Source organism: Amphiura filiformis, chromosome 13 (genome assembly GCF_039555335.1).
Source record: "Amphiura filiformis chromosome 13, Afil_fr2py, whole genome shotgun sequence".
NCBI lineage: Eukaryota > Metazoa > Echinodermata > Ophiuroidea > Amphilepidida > Amphiuridae > Amphiura > Amphiura filiformis.
Window position 1 is genome coordinate 55,628,007 of NC_092640.1, and position 6,796 is coordinate 55,634,802.

Here is a 6,796-nt window from a genome sequence, read left to right on the forward strand (position 1 = left end):
TGATGTAAAAGCAATTTCCAAATAAAAACTTGAAACTTAAAAACTACAACACTTTCATGGTAATGGCATGCATAGCTATGTATAGCCATGCATAGTTACATGATGTATAGCCATGCATAGCTATGTATAGCCATGCATAGCTATGTATAGCCATGCATAGCTATGCATGGCCATATAGCCATGCATAGCTATGTATAGCCATGGATAGCTATGTATGGCCATGTATAGCCATGCATAGCTATGTATAGCCATATGTAACCATGTCATAGCCATGTATAGCTATGTATAGTACGTATAGCCATGTATAGCTATGTATACAGGGCTGCCAACTTTGAAAAACACATTTCAGTATTCTCAAACCTCAAAATCACCATAGTGCTGTGATCAAGCACAAATCAGCATTTTGAAAATATACTTGTGGTTCTCAAGATATTTATTTATTCAAGGCATTTATTTATTTGTACCTTTTGCTTGTCGAGTATCCTTTGATTTTATTTTGTTTAATACAGTTTTGTTTGTATATTTAATGTCTTGGATGCACCATCGGATAGATGAGTGCCACTGATGTAAAAAAGCAATTTCCAAATAAAAACTTGAAACTTAAAAACTACAACACTTTCATGGTAAATGAAATGATTTAAAACAAATAAAATTTTGTACACACATCTAATTTTCCTGACTTCATATTTCAAACAAGTGCTCCCTTCAATCTTCAGAACAGGGAAAGGCCACTAGCCTAGTGTTTACCCCCAGCACTTCCCTGTTCAGACTTTCTGTTTGTCTGTTTTGTAACGTCAGAGAGGGGTTGTCATGGTCCCATATACTGATATACTAGGCACTGTAAAAGTGCCAGTCAAAAGGACATTTCACCTTGAGTAAATGTTTACATAACTAATTGGGTCAAGATGTGTGATATGTGTAAATGAGTGAGATGTTTGTTCATAGTCAGGGTTGCCAACCAACAATTTGGTAGCCCAATTAGTTCTGATTTGGGAGAATTTGAGACACTATTTGCTCATGGCTCGTGCACAGAAGTAAGGGCCTATAGACAGCACAAGCCCAATTGGTGCTTTAAGCAACACTGAAAAGCAAACATTGTAGACGCACTGAAACAGTAAAGTTCAACATCTCTTTTACAAAATCGCCAGATCAAGGAGTTTGTACAGTGTTTGTAATATGAAAAGCACCACAAACAGTCTGCATAGGAGACTATTCCATGAAATTTGGTAAACATTTTCGTAACAAAATGCTCCAAAAATGACACTTTCCGTCCGAATTTTCCTAGCTAAATAAGTAACAATCATGAACAATCATGCAAAGATCGCCCCCTCAAATTACCAGATCCATTGCTCAAACGATGTAGCAAGAGAAAGAAAAAACATACAGAAATATGGACTATGTTTATAGTGCATTGCGTTTACGCAATGAGCTAAAATGAACTTGCATGACGTTGCAGGTTGCGAGTAGGCCTATATACTGCACTCCATATTGCTCTGAAATAATTTTGAAGAAACCACTGTAAAATATAGTACTTACGAAAATTACTAAAATTTGAAAATGATATATTAAATCTTCAAAAAAGATTAATTTTGACCGATGTTTTAACTATTTTTTATAAACGTAATCGGACTTTCTGACCCCCTCCCTTTTTAACGAAAGGACTTTCGTTTATAGGGCTTCATCGAACTTTTGGGTTGTTCCCTATAACCGTCTATGATGGTGTTTTAACTTGACATAACCGGCTATGGTGTTTTAACTGAAAAGACGCATTTACAATGTTTTGCCAGTTTTCAAAAAATGTTTTCTGAATGTTGATTAAAACGTCTTATACCCCTCTTCCCCTTTATATAATTCGACATCTTCTGTAAAACGTTTTGTGTTTACCATGTTTTTATAGGCTTCTCACCCGATTAAATAAATCCAGAAGCATCTCTCAAAGCAGCAATTTTTAAAAACATTTCCACATCACTTTGAAAGTCTTACCCTTGCACGGTCACCTGTATCATTTTTTTCTCGTAGTACCCCTCCCCAGCCCAACATATCAGATGAGCGTAGCCACTTTTGAAGGGGAAATGGGGGGAGGCAACTTTTTCAGGGGGGTAAAATTTGATGAAAATTGTCATAACAGTGCTAAAGAGCTCAGTACAAACAGGTTTATTAAAAATCCGTGCGGTCAGCATGGAGAGGGGGGGGGGCAAGAGGAGTTCAGACCCCGTGGTTACACCACTGCAGTATATGCACAAGTAGCTACAAGTTACTTCTGAAATGGGATCTTGCTAATTGTATTGTCTAGCTGGCTGTACTCAGCCTAATCAGCAAACGTCATCTGTTCATGTTATTATTTCAAAGGATTGGGTGCAGAAGATGTCACAAACTATACTATATAATTTATTAAATTTCAATTAAAGGCATAATGCATGATCTTATAACATAAAACTGGTTTTTTTCAACCCTGATTTTTTTACTCTATTTGTAATGTTGACACAATCATGTCCCAACATGCTCAACTTACACCTAAAATCCTACATGGAATCAGCCAATTTGTTGCGTCAGAATTCAGACATAAGGTGGTGCAATAATTATGTGTACCCCGGGGTGGTGAATTATAGGGGGGCAAAGATTTTTGGCAGGCCAAAAGGGGGGGTCAAGCATTTTTGGCAGGTCGAAAGGGGAGTCAAGCAATTTTTGGCAGGTCAAAAGGAGGGGGGAAAGCGATTTTTGGCAGATATTTTGGGCATCGTTTATATTACGCCCTAAAAAGGTGTAGGAAAACATTAGGAACACGTTCAAATATGCAAAACCTGCTCCTGGGGGCTCGCTACGCTTGCATTGTATGTTAAGACAATTTAAGGTTATAAATTAGGGTTCCCCAATATGTGTAAAGGGGGGGGCAAAGATTTTTGGCACGTCAAGGGGGGGGGGGGAAAGGTGTTTTGGCACGCCGAAAGGGGGGGGCAAAGATTTTTTGGCACGTCAAAGGGGGGGGCAAACAATTTTGGCAGACCACTTTGAGAATTCACCACCCCGGGGTACACATAATTATTGCACAGCCCCTAATGTCAAAATTCACACCACAATAGAACTCCAAATTAACCGACCAAATGTATAGAGTAGCTAGTGAGGTTTCATTCACTTTACCACATTATTTCTGCAGAACCCCTTTCTGACTGTTATTTACTAATATTATTTCAACATTTTGGATAAAGAGTAAAAAATTTAAATTTGACATAAATTGTACTTTATGGCTTTTTACCAGATGGATAGGCCTACCTGACTAGACATACCTTAACAAGCAGGAATGATTGGGACAGCCAGCCAGCGATATACACCCTTCTCTTTTCAAAACTGACTACAATCCATGTCTAGGTATGGGGGGGGGTCAACTTTTACAGGGGAAATATGATAAAATGGTAAAAAATATCACAACAGCCTGGAAGGAGAGGTCTGTCAGGGGGGAGGGGATTTGGTGTTTTTCTACCCAGTTTTGCTTTAGTTTGAGCTATCAAGAAACTGATGTGGAAGATTTTGGAACTCCAAGCAACATTGGGGTTAAATTGTATAAAATCTACTGGTTTTTACACATTTTCCACTGTTGTTAGATATTTTAACATGAAAAATGCCACTGGACTTGACTGTATTTTAAGTGGAATTGAGACGATCGCCATTTTCTACAGGGGTGTGCAGATTGAAAATGGAATTGCCCAATGTATTGTATGGTTTCCATGGCAATGCCAGCCAAAATCTGAAACCTGGATTATCATTGGACAAAGATATTGAATAGGATAAATCTCGATTAGCGGTTGATCGCCGTTCCGGCCCAGTTTCTATTGTTCTAAACAATGGAAACCAGACAGATCCGGCGGTCAACCGCTGGTCGAATTCTGATTTTGTCCCTAAACCTATATTCCAAATTATTTATCGATAATCACATGACTCGATCATAAAGACAAATTTCAACACACAGAAATTGAATTTTAGAAACAAACTTTTTAATCTTCAAATAATTACACAATTATTATAAATAGATAACACAGACAATATTTAAAGGGAATATCTAATTCTACATCATGTAATACATGATTGAACAAATAAAGTTGATATAAAATATCGAACATCAACATAAAAATTATCAAGTCAGTAAATGCCGTGACTGACAAATCTATATGATAACTGATTGGAGCACATAGATGGTAACTCTGTGGGCTGCCTGGAGCGCAGAAGTGTTAACCTTTGTTTAACTTTAGCAGTTAACCTCTTAGTGCACCAAGAAATAGTTAACCTTTTATGTGCTCCATGAGATATCATTCTACAAAGACTTGTGTTATATATTATTCATCACAAGTTCCCAACCCGATTACACAATTATTAATGTGTAATCTGTGCAATGTGACTTTTGGTTATTGTATTGACAATGACTCTTAAGGTGTTTTAAAATAATACCTACATACATGTCAAATTTATGGTATCTACTCGCTATATTGAACATAGGTTCACTGTAGAAAATATGAAATAAAGTTATCTAGGGTTAGGGTTAGATTTGATATTGAGAACCTTTTCACATATTCAACATAGCAAACCAAGGCATGTGCTCTGACACACCTTTGGATGGTGCTCAATGGACAATATTCCTAACAGCTCCCCATTTCACCCCTGGGTAGAGAGAGGCAAACCTTATTTTCGACATAGCTGGCCATCTCCCTGTAATTCACAATTACCAATGTTCTACCTATAACCGATTTCATAAAATAGTTTATTTCTATATACTAAATCAAGAAATCTTTCTAGATTAGGTAAATTGAGGTACATTATATCAAATTTAGTAAAGCGCCCATACATCAGATGTTCAATTTTATTGGGCAATATCAAATGACCCTAGATACAAAATCTATGCACTATTAATGATCGTGTGTACAATGCATTGTACACTGTTTTTGTATCTAGGGTCTTTGATATTGTCCAATAAAATTGAACGTATGGGCCGCTTTTAGGACAAGAGAACTTGTTACAAGTCGGTTCATTTATGCATCCTCTACTAATCTGTTGTGATTTTGCAAGAACCCTTTGTAAATTAAAAGTTCTGAATATCATATTTATACAATATGTTAAAATCTTTCATTTACTCCAATAAAAAGTTTTAAATATACAAATCCATAAACTAATAAATACATAAACAGATGGTGCACCAAGGGGCAAAGTCCAGCATCATCTGCAGTCAAAGCTCAGGGACTTTGCATGTTGGTGCACTATCTGTGCCTCTTTAATCTGCATAAAATGCTATTATTCATACAATCTTTTGATGGATTAAGGCAAGATGGTCCTATCTGCAATAGCTGCCAGCTGTCATATTTTTAGATGTGTACAATATACTAGAATGCAGGAATGGTGAAATATCTATAGGGCAGCTATTGCAGATAGGACCTTCAACGAACCCACTGTTGTATGTTGTATAAGCAGAGTTGGATTAGGAATGTTGTGTCACACATGTGCCTAAATGTTCCACAGGGGGAGTGTGAATTTCAACTGGATACCCAATTACGTAATACCACCTTAGAACAATAATGCAACAGTAAATTCCTATGTGCTACAATCAGTTGCCTGGCAACTGTATTCCTCCAAAAATACAATGTCCCCAATCTTTTTTACTGTATGTACATTAATTTTACTTAACGACCTGTTGAATTGCAATCAGCGTTTATTCCAAGGCCATTTATTGCACTTTCAGTGCATTAAAAATAAGATCTCAATAAGAAAATTGTACATTTGGTAAAAATTTTGCAAATTTTCAGATAAAAATAATAAAATACTTTGGCGCCAAAAAATTGCAGTGGGAGCTAACACTGATTGCAATCCCATGAACACAAGAGTCTCAATCTCATCTACCAGTGCACGGTTCCATAAACCCAATATGACAGTACACTCATAACATGACCTTTGAATGTGTTGGGTACATAAACTCCATCACTTGAGGTCAATTTTGAGCTGTGATTGTAAAATGGGTGTTTATTGAACTTTGCACTAGGTGCATGAGGTCATTGGGAAGGAGAAGGCAACTAGGTATATTTATCATAAATAAAATAACTTAAGTGTACAAAAAATGTAAGTTAAGTTGAATATATTACATGGTAAAATGTACCGATTTTCTTTTGAAAAAAAAAGTATTTTACACTGCCCACAACCCTTAGAAAACAAAACAATTTTTGAAAAATATATAGTTATGGTCCATTTGTGTTTATCTCAGATATTTATATTTATATTATCATCAAAATATTTTAAAAAAAGAAAAACACTTTTAAAACATTTTACACCAAATCTTTTAAGGATATTTCCTTAACAAAGTACACTACACACCCTGTTATGTCATAAATCCCGAATCATAATGTGAGAGGGCAAAAATATTACGTATCATACAATGTTACAAAATCTTTGGTTAAATCCATTTGAATGATATTTCCTATGGAAAACATGGCCTTAATCTTTTACACAGGGAGCATTTCAGATAGAGTTACCTGAATGGGTGGCTCCATTTGTGTGGGAGATTAAGGTCAAGTCTTCCATAGGGGGTATAGATTTCAAATTCAATAGCCCATTAATCACACCATCTATTATTACAAACTTATTCAAAAATTTTCTAAAAAACAAAGATACAAACAAAAACAATCATCATCAGTCACACACTTTCTTCCTACAGACATTTGATCGAATAAACGATGAATCTGGGCTAATTCACAAAATATATACTAAAATTTGACAAATATTTCTATGTTACATTTCTACTTGTGACATGGCTATTGATCAC

At 35.9% G+C, this 6,796-nt stretch overlaps 1 long non-coding RNA gene across 1 annotated transcript; it reads right to left on the bottom strand.

Annotated features, from left to right (window-relative positions):
- Positions 1–3,967: 3,967 nt before the first annotated feature.
- Positions 3,968–6,421, bottom strand: LOC140168547 (uncharacterized). Its single transcript, XR_011861226.1, has 2 exons — positions 4,992–6,421; positions 3,968–4,590 (listed from the first exon to the last, which is right to left on the bottom strand). It is a non-coding gene; the product is annotated as an uncharacterized lncRNA (long non-coding RNA).
- Between the last annotated feature and the right edge of the window lie 375 nt (positions 6,422–6,796).